At 44.2% G+C, this 15,198-nt stretch overlaps 2 non-coding genes and 1 pseudogene across 2 annotated transcripts; all 3 read right to left on the bottom strand.

Annotated features, from left to right (window-relative positions):
• Positions 1 to 5,261: 5,261 nt before the first annotated feature.
• Positions 5,262 to 5,452, bottom strand: LOC141230802 (U2 spliceosomal RNA). Its single transcript, XR_012297254.1, has one exon. It is a non-coding gene; the product is annotated as a U2 spliceosomal RNA (small nuclear RNA).
• Positions 5,453 to 6,570: 1,118 nt separating this feature from the next.
• Positions 6,571 to 6,760, bottom strand: LOC141230358 (U2 spliceosomal RNA). The gene has a single exon (XR_012296891.1). It is a non-coding gene; the product is annotated as a U2 spliceosomal RNA (small nuclear RNA).
• Positions 6,761 to 12,935: 6,175 nt separating this feature from the next.
• Positions 12,936 to 13,110, bottom strand: LOC141230398 (U2 spliceosomal RNA; annotated as a pseudogene).
• Positions 13,111 to 15,198: the final 2,088 nt, after the last annotated feature.

The raw sequence follows: 15,198 nt of genomic DNA, 5'->3' as shown, positions 1-15,198 counted from the left end.
CGCTTCACCCAATTCAGACCATACAGCATCCATCCAGCCAAATACTTACACATAAATGCCCCTTTATTATTCTTCCCAATCAAAATGACCGTAGTCTTAATAAAATGCAATGTTAGAAACACTTCAATATTCGGAAACTTCAGTCACCCATACAAATATTGCTTAAACAAAATCTCTCTCTTAAGTCTTTCCATCCTACTGCCCCAAAAAAACACAAAAATTAGTTTCTCCACTTTTTTAATTTTCCTATAGGGCACTGGAAAAATACAAGAAACATAAAGCAAAATAGGGAGAATAACAGCCTTAATAATAAGAACCTTCCCTACCAAAGACAAAGAACGTAACTTCCAAAAATTCATCTTCCGCACAATCCGCTCACCACATTCATCCCAACTCTCATAACCTTTCAAATCATCATTAAAAAAAACTCCCAACACTTTAATTGCACCATCCACACCAGCCACACCATCCATCTTAATCCTATTGTCACCAAAACATTTAAACATGCATTTGTTCCAATTCACACGAAACGCTGACGCGCCACAAAAAAAATTCAACAACAATTTTACTCTCTCCATAGAGGCCACACTCTCACTCACCACTACTACATCATCCATATATCCTAAGACTTTCACAGTCATTCCACCACTCCCCGGCACTAACAAACCACGCACCACTTTCTCTTTCTGAATCATACACAGCAGTGGCTCAATCACACACACAAATAATACCGGTGACATGGGACAACCTTGCCTCACACCAGACCTAATACACACTTTCTCACTCAAAAACCCATTCACCAGAAATTCACTCACCACCTCCCCATACAATCCTCTCACGGCACGCACAAATTTCTCCGGAAAACCCATTCTACGCAAAACCTCAAATAGAAACACATGAGACACGCGATCAAACGCCATTTCAAAGTCAACAGCCATCACCATACACTTCTGCTTTCTTACTTTACAATCCCACAACACATCTCTTAAAAGACACAGATTATCTGTCATACATCTACCAGGCACTGCACACACTTGATCTTTACCAATCACATCAGCTATAACCACACGCATCCGACACGCCAAAATTTTACTGAATATCTTGTAATCGGCGTTCAGAAGCGTAATTGGCCTCCAATTACTCAAACACCTTTTATCCCCTTTCTTATGGATTAAGACCACCACTCCCTCCTTCATTGAACCCGCAAGCATCCCATTCTCCCACATAAACTGACACACTTCCACTAAATCCATACCCATCACTTCCCACATCATAACATATAGCTCCACAGGCAAACCATCCTTCCCAGGCGTCACATTTTTCCTTGCACCAAACACCGCTTTCTTAACTTCCTCCTCAATCACTGCCTCACATAGACCAGAACATCCATCCTTATCCACCTTACAATCCAAAGTCTTAAGCACTTCTTCTTTCAAACTCTCATCCACCCACTTCCTGCCAAACAACTCAGCATAAAACGTGACCACTTCCTTCATTACATCCTCCCCACTCACACAAACACCATCCACATCAAAAATCTCCTCCATACCCTCCTTCTTACCATTTATTTTTTTAAAGAAATATCTTGAACACTTTTCATCTTTATCAAGATGGACCACCTTTGACCTAAAAATTATTTCCCTTCCCTTCCTCTCCAAAGTCCTCTTCAAATCCTCTCTCGCACTTCTTAACAAATCATCCACATCCACACCACACATCCTCATTTTCTCCAGCCATTCCACCCTCATCATTAAATCTTTATATTGACTCCTAACCATGGCAGCCTTTTTATAGCCCCATCGACGAAAAAACTTTTGCACTTCATACTTCATCCAATCCCACCACACCAACACACTTTCAAACTTACTCTTTTGAGATTTACACCAACTATATTTTTTCTTAAAATCATTCACAATTCTCTCATCCTCAAGCAAACTCACATTCAATTTCCACACACCTCTCCCATGCACCCGCCTTAAATCCCCTCTAAACTCACCTTTCAGGCACACATGGTCCGAAAAAGGAACTGAAAATTGAGAAAAACCATCACATATTATATTTTTAGAAAAAAACATCCTATCAATCCTAGATGTTATCCCACCCCTGTCAGCTTTATAGGTTGGTGGTGGTGGCTTCCCCAAATAAACCTCAGCAGCATCAAAAAAGAAAAAATCAGAAATAATGTTTGCCAATTTTTTTCCTGAGGCATCAACTTTCCCCTCAGTTACACAGTTAAAATCACCTGTTACTATCACAGGGATCCTACCAGGTAATTCTAAACATAATTTATCTAATAAACTTAACCTGTCTTCTTTTTTTGTAGGACCATAAATATTTATAATTTTAACTTTCCACCCCCTCCCACACACAACTGCAGAGATGCAACGACCCACCTCTATTACCTTATAATATTCAAAAACAAAATTTCTATTATTTAATACTATCCCAACTCCATCATTTTTATTCCCACTAGAGCCAGACCAGATATGCTGGCCATATGGCCAATCAGCGTCTTCCAGGGGTTCTTCTATACCACACTCCTGTAGACACATAATATCAAAAGAATGGTTATGTAAGAAGTCCAGAATCACAGATCTTCTAACTCTAGACTTTAAAAGTCTTACATTAAGGGACGCAATGTCCCAATTTGGTTTAGAGACCATTCTTTGGCTCAAAAACCAGAAACACCAGTCTCAGCAAAAAAACATGCCTTCCTTATCCTTTGTCATCCGGCGAACTCCCACTTAGCTGAAAGATAGTGGACTCCAAATTCTCCTCCAGGTAAGCCGTTGACGCAGGAGAAAGAGAAACCACTGGGTAATCCCGCTCACTCACCGGACTTGCCACGCATTGGCTACTTGATGGTTCAGACAACCGGGCCCTTTTATTCTTAGCGCGGTCCGGTTCCTCAGAAGACCTCACCCCAGTCTCAGTGAAGTCTCCTTGACCTCCAGCTCCCTCTTCATCCATACTTTCACTGCTCCAACTGAGAGCCGGGTCCCCTGGGATTTCCAAGGCTCCCTCACGTTCTTCACAAAAGGAGTCAATGAAACCCCCCTGATAGGAAGAAATGTCCATCTCAGCTGCCAGAACCTCTTCCACTCTCCCGGGCTCCACCAGTAGGTCAGCAGACGCCCTCACTGGAGCAGTCTCCACACGCTGTTCCACTACCTTCACCCTGGAAGAAACTGCGGCCTCAGGTGCCACACTCTTAGGCCTCGGAGAGTTCGAGACCACCTCAGAGTATGCCCTTGCCTTGCCCTCGTTCGCACGACGAGTACAATCCTTAAAGGCATGCCCCTCCATACCACAAGCATTGCAAACAATTGGATTGGTACAGTCCTTAGCAACATGCCCACTTTGGTTGCACTTGGAGCAAACAGGCACAGCAGTACAAACCTCTTGTAAGTGTCCGTACTTCTTACATTTCCTGCAAAAAACTGGGGCCTCAGGAAAGAAGAGAATACCCCTATCTCTCCCGATAGAGAAACTTTGGGGAGGGTAATGAACACCTCCAGGCTCCGAAGAACTTTCCCCAAATCTGACAAAATATCTGTATTTGCCAGTCCATAAGTTCTTCTCGTTCATGATTTTGTGACTGTTGCTCACAAAGTCACAATGCCTCTTAAGAAAAGTCGCAATGTCATGTTCATGCACAAAGGGATTATACATAAATATGACTAGGGGAACATCACCTTTGGAGTACAAGACTGTAAAAGTCAAACCATGCAAGGTTGGATTCTTCTCCTGCTCCCTCAACTTCTTATACAGGTTCCGGCAAGCCGCCATAGATTGCAACACCAAGACATACCGTCCTTCTTTCCGGGATTCCTGCAGGCAGACGATGTTTTCTCTTGTCACTTCCAGGATTTTGAAGATCACCTCGTGCACCATATACGACAGATTGAAACGCTCTCTGACAGCAGCATCAACTTCAATGCGGAATGCATTGCGAACCCGATTGTCATCGGTCCCAGCATAGCGTATCTTCACGCCCATTATGATCACTCTCTCGTTCCTCCTCGTTCTCCCCCTAAAGCAGCAACCGGCTTAAGCCATCAAGATGGCGATGCCGGAAGGCCAAGGGAAAAAACTCAAGGACCCCAGACAAGACACTTGGTCTTAGCCAAAAGGCCGAGAAGCGATAACCAGAATTGGTTTCAAACTACGGAGCCACCCAAGGATCCTGAAAAGTCCATTTGTGGAGATGAGCTCCTGGACTCCCGTTAAGAAGACATGTTGTCAACCTCTAGATCCCTTACATGCCTGCACTTTTCGGCTTGCTGCTGCTGCAATCCACGCGTTTTAGATCTGCATAACTCCACCTCTTTAAACACAGCACCTTCACCCCCTGCTGTTCCCACCCGCCTCAACACCGTTGGAAGGGAGGAGAACCAATTAAGGCGGGGGGTGGGGTGGAACGAGCAGCTGTCTACCCTTAGCAGGAGGGCTGCTGATTACATACCTCTCCTGCTGCTGCTGCTGCTGGCTGTCCAGCAGCAGACTGAAGGTGGCTGCTGCTGTGCACAGGTATATAAAGGCTCAGAGCCTATTATGACACGCGCAGCCAGCGTTCCATTGCCACATTCCATCTACTGCAGGCAGGATACCTGGCTGGCTGAATGTCGCTGAGAAGCTCACAGAGACCGCCATAAGCAACAGTTTAACAGAATGCCACAGACTAATCAACCAAACTTTTTGGGTTGGGTTCTCTTTTATAGTCTGCAGGCATTAAATGAAAGAAGTCAGTGTTCCAGCAGAGGGAGACAACGTTTCAGAAAAGGCATTGTAGCAAACCAAAAAAGAAATTTTAAGCGCAGCAGAGTAACCAGCGCACATACCTGTTAGCTCAGGTGAGTTTAAAAGGCTGCTGTTGATAACAAGGGCATTTGCTAAATAGATGGTGTGTGTGCAACAATATACTGAAAGGTCAATTATATTGTGCAGCTTATCTCACCACCTGTAGTTATTTAGGTGAAAGCTCCAAAATGCTTGCCTAATATGTCTGTTTATCCAAAAGGAAGTAAAAAGGGAGAGCTAGAAAGATAGCATTTCATTACATTACATGGCAATGCAATGCACAGTTGCTGAAGTTGAACCAAAATGAGCTTGTAATCTGGCTTCTGCAACTTTGAACATGAAAAATCCAATGAGGAGAAGAAAAGCAAAGCCAAAGAGTCCATCCCAAAATCCGACAAACAAGCAAAATGAACAAAAAACATTGAATTCAATTCTTTCTGATTTTAGAAACTGCATTAAAGAAGGGGTGCACCGGTCCTGGAGATACTGCAATACCAGGTCAATGCGTGGAGTGGACAGAGCAAGCTCTTTTTCCATCTCCCTGTTCTAAAAATCCATTTAATATATGGTCCCCAGATAGGGGACGTATCAGATATTAAACTGATAAGAACAGATACTACACTTGATCTTAGCCAAAAGGCCGAGAAGCGATAACCAGAATTGGTTTCAAACTACGGAGCCACCCAAGGATCCTGAAAAGTCCATTTGTGGAGATGAGCTCCTGGACTCCCGTTAAGAAGACATGTTGTCAACCTCTAGATCCCTTACATGCCTGCACTTTTCGGCTTGCTGCTGCTGCAATCCACGCGTTTTAGATCTGCATAACTCCACCTCTTTAAACACAGCACCTTCACCCCCCGCTGTTCCCACCCGCCTCAACACCGTTGGAAGGGAGGAGAACCAATTAAGGCGGGGGGTGGGGTGGAACGAGCAGCTGTCTACCCTTAGCAGGAGGGCTGCTGATTACATACCTCTCCTGCTGCTGCTGCTGCTGCTGGCTGTCCAGCAGCAGACTGAAGGTGGCTGCTGCTGTGCACAGGTATATAAAGGCTCAGAGCCTATTATGACACGCGCAGCCAGCGTTCCATTGCCACATTCCATCTACTGCAGGCAGGATACCTGGCTGGCTGAATGTCGCTGAGAAGCTCACAGAGACCGCCATAAGCAACAGTTTAACAGAATGCCACAGACTAATCAACCAAACTTTTTGGGTTGGGTTCTCTTTTATAGTCTGCAGGCATTAAATGAAAGAAGTCAGTGTTCCAGCAGAGGGAGACAACGTTTCAGAAAAGGCATTGTAGCAAACCAAAAAAGAAATTTTAAGCGCAGCAGAGTAACCAGCGCACATACCTGTTAGCTCAGGTGAGTTTAAAAGGCTGCTGTTGATAACAAGGGCATTTGCTAAATAGATGGTGTGTGTGCAACAATATACTGAAAGGTCAATTATATTGTGCAGCTTATCTCACCACCTGTAGTTATTTAGGTGAAAGCTCCAAAATGCTTGCCTAATATGTCTGTTTATCCAAAAGGAAGTAAAAAGGGAGAGCTAGAAAGATAGCATTTCATTACATTACATGGCAATGCAATGCACAGTTGCTGAAGTTGAACCAAAATGAGCTTGTAATCTGGCTTCTGCAACTTTGAACATGAAAAATCCAATGAGGAGAAGAAAAGCAAAGCCAAAGAGTCCATCCCAAAATCCGACAAACAAGCAAAATGAACAAAAAACATTGAATTCAATTCTTTCTGATTTTAGAAACTGCATTAAAGAAGGGGTGCACCGGTCCTGGAGATACTGCAATACCAGGTCAATGCGTGGAGTGGACAGAGCAAGCTCTTTTTCCATCTCCCTGTTCTAAAAATCCATTTAATATATGGTCCCCAGATAGGGGACGTATCAGATATTAAACTGATAAGAACAGATCAGGTTTCAACATATTTTATTATGTGCGTAAAAGATGGTTTACAATCAAAAACAGCAACACAAATACATTAATAAAACACAGAATTCCACCCATAAAAACCCCATATACGATTAGCATCCCTCCTCCCAATACATTTGACATCCCTCAAGTAATAAATATACATCTGACTAAAAGCAATTTTAAGACAATCCTTCACAGAAATAGCATCACGTTTAAAAAGTAAAATATTGCGTGCCTTCCAAAGGGCGTCTTTAAAACAGTTAATCATACACCAACATATACAATACTGTTGAGGGGTCGGACATTTAAAAAGGCCATATAAAACATATTCATGGTTAAAATCTCTTAAACCGCAAGTCCATTTTAAAAGAATCCCAACTTTGTGCCAAAGTTCCTGTGCAAACGGGCAATTCCACATAAGGTGCAAGGTGGTTTCGTCATTAACACATGAGTCTCTGGGGCATTTGGCTCTGGCCACCAGGCCTCTCCTGTGTTGAAACTCTCTGGTGGGGAGGCACTGGTGGACCACCATCCATGCGATGTCCTTATGTCCATTTGCTAAAAATTTTCCGAAGACATTCTTCCAAACTTGCTTCGACCTCTCTTCTGAGAAATTTACTATGGGGGTCACATCTTCATTCCTCCTCAGAAAAGATAAAAGCTTCTTGCGGTCTTTAAAAATGTCCATTTTAAAATCACCAAGGCTATAAAATCGAACAGTCTTTTCTAAGATTGCTTGGTGTTTGGGGGGGCATAGTAAAACAGGGGAATTCAACGACAACTTAAACCATCTTTTAAAAATCATCCCACAAGTATATTTTAAAAAATAACTTAGCGCACTATTACCATTAAAATGTTTGAAACAAAAGCAGAAATAATTTAAATACAAATAAATATGTAAGTCGGGGACATCCCTTCCGCCGTTCATTTTATTCTTCCTCATTATTTCTCGCCTTAATTTTTCCATTTTGGAGTTCCATAAAAACATAAAGATCATCCTAGTCATTTTTTTAATTAAAACATCAGAGGGGGGGTACACCATAGCTATATACAGTATGAGGGGTAACAACACTGATTTTATAATTAAAATTTTCCCCTCCATTGTTAGGGACCTCAAACCCCAAAATGATATTTTCTTTGACATTTTTTCTATGACATTCTCCCAGCTTTGAGTTCCCACATTCTCCTCGTTAAAAACAACTCCAAGAATTTTTACATTGTCTCGTTTTATAGTGAGCTGCGGGAGTTGGGCGGTGTCCCAGGATCCCAAAGTCAGACATTCAGATTTATTTAAATTAAGTTTAAAACCGGATGCCTGGGAAAAAAAATCAATGCGCAACACCGCCCTCCGGAGGGAAGCAGGGTCCACGCACACAACCGTCACGTCATCCATGTAGCCAAAGACTCTCACATCACTGCCACCTCCGCCAGGAACAGGAACCCCTCTAATCACTTTGTCTCTCCTTATTGCGCTCAGCAGGGGCTCCATGGCACAGATGAACAGGATGGGCGACAAGGGGCATCCCTGCTTCACTCCGGACTCAAGGGGAACTCCATCTGTTAAAAAGCCATTAAGAGAAATTTGACTAAAACAATTTTTATATAAAATCTTAATACAATTTAAAAGCATATTAGGGATACCCATTCTTTTTAAAACTCTAAAAAGAAATCTATGGGAGACTCTATCGAAAGCTTTTTCAAAATCTAGGGCTAAAAGAGCTACATTTTGACCCCGGTCTCTGGAATACCAAATTACATCCCTTAATACGTTTAAAACCTCTGAAATACTTCTGCCTGGTACACTACAAACCTGCTCAGGCTGGATTAGTTTGGCAATGACATTCCTGAGCCGGTTTGCAACCACCTTAGCAAGTACCTTGTAATCGACGTTTAGGAGAGTTATGGGTCTCCAATTCGCTAGAGTACTGCGATCACCTTTTTTATATATCAAAGACACCACTCCTCTCCTCCACGAAAATGGCAACTGTTCACAAATAAAAACTTCTTTAAAAAGCATAAAAAGGTCCTCTTTTAAAATGTCCCAAAAAGTAAGATAAAACTCTACAGGTAGTCCATCACACCCAGGTGCTTTGCCCTTAGAGAAACTTTTAAAAACATAAAATAATTCCTCTAAAACAATATCGCGTTCTAAAAACTCCTGGTCTGTAAAATGTAACTTAAAATCGAGATCATTAAGAGCATCAGATAAAAAGGACTCATCTATACACTTTTTACTAAAAAGATGCTTATAAAAGTTAAAAGTAGCATTCAACATTCCCTGCATAGATGTTTCACCCTCTAGATTTGTGATCACTTCTCTTTTATCCATGACTTTTTTGAAGAAGAAGCGAGAGCACTTCTCCCCCTCCTCCAAGTGCTGCACTCTAGAGTTAAAAATAATCTCTTTCCCCTTTGTGTCTATGCAGTTCTAAATTTCAGTTTTTAGGCCAGCAATATCATCTCCCACCTCCACCCCTAGCTCTTTGAATTTAAAAAGTGTTTGCAGTTTGGTGTTAAGATCACTAAAACATCTTTTTTTCTCTCTAGCTTTACGTCTCCCTGCTTTTATAAAAAACATTCTGACTTTTTTTTTCAAATTTTCCCACCAGGTTACCATAGGGGCATCAGAAGGTTTTTGTCGCCGCCAGGCTTGATAGGCTTTACCAAAGTCTTGTCGAATCAGAGGGTCCTCCAGCAGGTAAGTACTTAGACGCCAGAGGCCCCTGTTGACCCTCTGTTCATCCCGGTATTCTAGGTGCACCTCCAAGCCCTTATGGTCAGAAAATATATTTGATGTTAAAACACATTTTACAGGGTTAAAATCATCTGATAGGAAAATAAAATCGATCCTGGAGGACACCCCTCTTCCGGACCACGTATAACCAGGGTCCGTCGGCAGGAGTGACCTCCACGCATCGCATAATTTAAAATCAGTTATAAAATCATTCAATAGATGACATGACTTATCCAATTTGCGTAAAGGGTCACCCCCCGCTCGTTGTTCACTAGCACAAAGACAATTAAAATCACCCCCTACGATCAGGGGAGATGACCCAGTACAGTACAATGGCAATATCCCAAATAAATTAATTCTCTCTTGCTTATCAGGGGAAGCATAAACATTCATTACACGTAGGGTAAAACCATTAAATTTAAAATGCACTAAAACCACTCTGCCTGGTACTATTTCTGTGACAGTATTTATAGCAATATTTCTCCCACGACAGAGGAAGCCCACCCCCGCTGACTTGTTGTCATTGGAGCCAGACCAGATGGAGGGCCCCAGTCTCCAATCTGTCTTGATGTCATTATAATTTAGTGCATGTTGTATCCCGCATTCCTGTAATAAACATATGTCAAAGTCAGTGGTTTCTAAGTACTTAAATAGAGCAGCCCTACGAACTGGGCTCTTTAATGACCTCACATTCAGTGAGACAAGTCTTAATGTGGGCATTCATAGGTCAGGGTGGTGGATCTTCCATGAGGACACCTGACTCAAAGCCCTGTATGCCAAATTGCTCCAGGACATCCGGGCTAGAGGACCCAAATGACTCGATATTCTGTGAGCCGGCGGTTGCCCCCTCGTAGGTCACGGTTCCCAGCCACATTCCAGGAGACGCTGGGGCTTCGACATTCCGTCTCTTTTTCGGGGCAGACTCCACTAGGTCACTGGTGCAGTCCTCCTCTTCCTCCACCTCCTCCAGGGGGAGAGACTGGTCCATCAGGATAAGATCACCAACACAGATTCCCTGATGTTCGCCACCTAGAAGCAAAGCCCCCTCATCTGGCTGGCTAATCGCGCTGGAAGATCCTGAGGCCATCGCTGCGTGGTCCCCTGTAGCCAACCGCACAGGGGCACCACACTCCAGCCCAACAGGATCGGTATCGGGAACCATCGACACGGAGGATACCCTCCCAGAAGGAGGACCCCTCCGCTCCGGTCCATGCGAGGTCCGCCCATCGTTAAGGGACTTCGATGCAGGGGCCGCCCCAGAGGGGCCTCCGGCTCCCTGCTCCATCCCAGCCTTCTCGCCCTTCGAACCGCCCTCCGACGCCGGCCCGCCAGTGAAGACCGGCGGGCGCATCGGCTCAGCTGCAGAAGATGCAGCTTCTGCGTAGGTCCTGGTCCTGGTCCTGTTGGGGCATCCTCGGAACATGTGCCCCGCCTCACCACAAAGATTGCATTTCCTCCCAGCGGGACAGTCCTTCATTAAATGTCCGTAACAGCTGCAATTATTGCAGCGGTCTACTTTCCTGCCCATGCAGGACGTTTGGGTATGACCCATTTGTCCACAGTTCCTGCAACATACCGGCATTCCAGGGTAAAATAAGTAGACTCTGCTCTTACCGATCACAAATGTTGAGGGAGGGTGTAGCATTCCTCCCACTCCGCTTGGGTCCCTCTTTAGACGGGCCATGTACCTCCTCTTGCCGCACCAGAAGCCTACCGCGTTCTTCACAGTGCCCAGGTATCTCAGATCATCACAATAACGGATAAGGTAGGTCGAGATGTCTGCAGCCTCCACAAAGGGGTTCGGGAAATGCACCACGATAGGGATCTCGTCATAGGCATACAAGAGACAAAAGGTTAGTCCATCCAATTCATCTAAGTAGTTTTTCTCATTTACCTTTTGTACGAGTTGGTGACAGCATCCCTGGCTCTTGAAGGTGATGGTGTAAGTCCCCTTGTACTCATTGTCCTGGAAGCAGAATATGTCTTCCCGCCGAAACTCCAGAACTCCAAGCAGAATCCTATGGCAGATGTAGTCCAAGTTCTTCTCCGTCCTCGATCCTGCTCCAACTTCAATCCTCACGGTGTTCCGCATCCGGGCATCACCCGATGAATATGTGAGCGTTGCCGGCATCCTTCACTCAGGAACGTACCGACTCTTCTCTCTGAAAGGCGCAAGCCTTCATGGGATCCCTTCCCGTTGCTCCCGGACTAATCCTTCCTCCCAATAGCAGCAGGGGGGTTAAGTCCCTCCGAAGAGGAACGATCCCCCCAGGCCGAGAGAAAGGGTACCAAGAGCACCTCACAGGCAAGACCACACAGGTAAACCTGATAGATCGTGCCAAAAGGCCGAGAAGCGATAACCAGAATTGGTTTCAAACTACGGAGCCACCCAAGGATCCTGAAAAGTCCATTTGTGGAGATGAGCTCCTGGACTCCCGTTAAGAAGACATGTTGTCAACCTCTAGATCCCTTACATGCCTGCACTTTTCGGCTTGCTGCTGCTGCAATCCACGCGTTTTAGATCTGCATAACTCCACCTCTTTAAACACAGCACCTTCACCCCCTGCTGTTCCCACCCGCCTCAACACCGTTGGAAGGGAGGAGAACCAATTAAGGCGGGGGGTGGGGTGGAACGAGCAGCTGTCTACCCTTAGCAGGAGGGCTGCTGATTACATACCTCTCCTGCTGCTGCTGCTGCTGCTGGCTGTCCAGCAGCAGACTGAAGGTGGCTGCTGCTGTGCACAGGTATATAAAGGCTCAGAGCCTATTATGACACGCGCAGCCAGCGTTCCATTGCCACATTCCATCTACTGCAGGCAGGATACCTGGCTGGCTGAATGTCGCTGAGAAGCTCACAGAGACCGCCATAAGCAACAGTTTAACAGAATGCCACAGACTAATCAACCAAACTTTTTGGGTTGGGTTCTCTTTTATAGTCTGCAGGCATTAAATGAAAGAAGTCAGTGTTCCAGCAGAGGGAGACAACGTTTCAGAAAAGGCATTGTAGCAAACCAAAAAAGAAATTTTAAGCGCAGCAGAGTAACCAGCTCACATACCTGTTAGCTCAGGTGAGTTTAAAAGGCTGCTGTTGATAACAAGGGCATTTGCTAAATAGATGGTGTGTGTGCAACAATATACTGAAAGGTCAATTATATTGTGCAGCTTATCTCACCACCTGTAGTTATTTAGGTGAAAGCTCCAAAATGCTTGCCTAATATGTCTGTTTATCCAAAAGGAAGTAAAAAGGGAGAGCTAGAAAGATAGCATTTCATTACATTACATGGCAATGCAATGCACAGTTGCTGAAGTTGAACCAAAATGAGCTTGTAATCTGGCTTCTGCAACTTTGAACATGAAAAATCCAATGAGGAGAAGAAAAGCAAAGCCAAAGAGTCCATCCCAAAATCCGACAAACAAGCAAAATGAACAAAAAACATTGAATTCAATTCTTTCTGATTTTAGAAACTGCATTAAAGAAGGGGTGCACCGGTCCTGGAGATACTGCAATACCAGGTCAATGCGTGGAGTGGACAGAGCAAGCTCTTTTTCCATCTCCCTGTTCTAAAAATCCATTTAATATATGGTCCCCAGATAGGGGACGTATCAGATATTAACCCCTTAATAACATCTGACGTACTAATACGCGTCTGTGCCCTGGGACTTAAGAGCCAGACCCGTATTAGTACGTCATGGCGATCGCGCGCGCACACAGGCTGTGCGGGCGCGATCGCCGCCGGGTGTCAGCTGATTGTCACAGCTGACACCCGGTACTATGTGCAGGGAGCGGTCACGCACCGCTCCCAGCACATTAACCCCCGCGATGCTGCGATCGAAGTCGATCGAAGTCGATCGCGGCATTGCGGGGGCAAGGGGAGGTGATCGCCGATACTCACCTCCTCTTCCGGCTTCCAGCGCAGTCTGCAAAGGCTTCCCGGGTGTTGCCATGACGACCCGATGTCGTCATGACAACATCCGGGTCACCAGAGAGCAGGAAGATTGCTTGGACATGCGCAGTGCATCTCCAAGCAATCTTCACACTGTGCACTTCTGACAGCCTTCATGGCATAGGGATGGTGCTCCATTCCTGTGCCATGCAGGCGATCAGAAAAAAAAAAGTGAAAGTCCCAGAGTGGGACAAAGTAATAAAGTGTATAAACTGTGTGAAAGTGGAAAAAAAAAAAAAAAAAAATGTGCAAAAATATTATAAAAAAATAAAAAAAATAATACACCAAAAATAAAAATATAATGTACCCATCAATAAATATTATTATAAAAAAAATAAAAAAAAAACAATAAAAGTACACATATTTGGTATCGCCGCGTCCGGAACAACCTGACCTATAAAACTGTCCCACTAGTTAACCCCTTCAGTGAACACGGTAAAAAAAAAAAAAAAAAAAAACAAGCAAAAAACAATGCTTTATCACCATACCGCCAAACAAAAAGTGGAATAACACGCGATCAAAAAGACGCATATAAATAAAAATGATACCGCTGAAAACGTCATCTCGTCCCGCAAGAAACAAGCCGCCATATAGCTCCATCAGCCGAAAAATAAAAAAGTTATAGCTCTCAGAATAAAGCGATACTAAAAAATATTTTTTTCTATAAAATAGCTTTTATTGTGTATAAGCGCCAAAACATAGAAAAATTATACAAATGTGGTACCGCTGTAAACGTACTGACCCGAAGAGTAAAGCTGCCTCATCAATTTTACCACACGCGGAACAGAATAAAAAAAAAAAAAAAAAAACAATTCCTGAATTGTTGGTTTTTGTTTATTCTGCCTCCCAAAAATCGGAATAGAAAGCGATCAAAAAATGTCACGTGCCTGAAAATGGCACCAATAACAACGTCAAGTCATCCCGCAAAAAACGAGCCGTCACATGACTGTCTGCCAAAATTTGGAAAAATTATAGCTCTCAAAATATGGCGATGCAAAAACTAGATTTTACAAAAAATGCGTCTTTTAGTGTGTGACAGCTGTCAGTCATAAAAACCCCATATGATTCTGGCATTGCTGTAATCACACCGACCCGAAGAATAAAGTCGTCTAATCACTTATACCGCACAAGGAACGGCGTCAAAAATAAACTCTTGAGTTAGGATTGGGCTAGGGTTAGGGCTGGGTTTGGGGCTAGGGTTGTGCTGGGGCTAGGGTTGTGCTGGGGCTAGGGTTGTGCTGGGGCTAGGGTTGTGCTGGGGCTAGGGTTGTGCTAGGGTTAGGGTTGTGCTAGGGTTAGGGCTGGGGTTGGGATTTTTTTCAAAAGTAAGAAAAAAAGATGACGATATGGCGACTAGTGTTGAGAGCAAGTGCTCGCTACTTGAGTTTGCATCGGGTGCTCTGGTATGCATTTAGTATCGTGGGTATTTGAGTGACATGCTCGAGTCTCTGCCCCATATGCTTCGCGGCCAAAAAACTTTACGGGGATTGCCTGCCATGCACGAGCGATCCCCGCATGTTTTTTTTTGGGTGTCTAATAACCGTGAAACATGCGGAGCAGGGACTCGAGCATGTCACTCGAGCACACGCTGTACATGGTGCATACCTGAGTACCCGATGCAAACTCAAGTAGCGAGCACTTGCGCTCAAGAATAATGAAAACTTATTCAATATGATGACCTAATGTAAACAAATAATGTGCCGTACCTCTGGGTTCAAAATGTTCACTATACACCTTAATAAAATCTTTGAGGGGTATAGTTTCCAAAATGGGGACACTTGTGGGGGAGCTCCAC

This window comes from Phyllobates terribilis, unplaced genomic scaffold (assembly GCF_046119375.1).
Source record: "Phyllobates terribilis strain yellow unplaced genomic scaffold, ASM4611937v1 Scaffold_499__1_contigs__length_1316695, whole genome shotgun sequence".
Classification (NCBI taxonomy): domain Eukaryota; kingdom Metazoa; phylum Chordata; class Amphibia; order Anura; family Dendrobatidae; genus Phyllobates; species Phyllobates terribilis.
The sequence above is the reverse complement of the archived record's forward strand: the minus strand, read 5'-3'. Positions and strand labels throughout refer to the sequence as shown.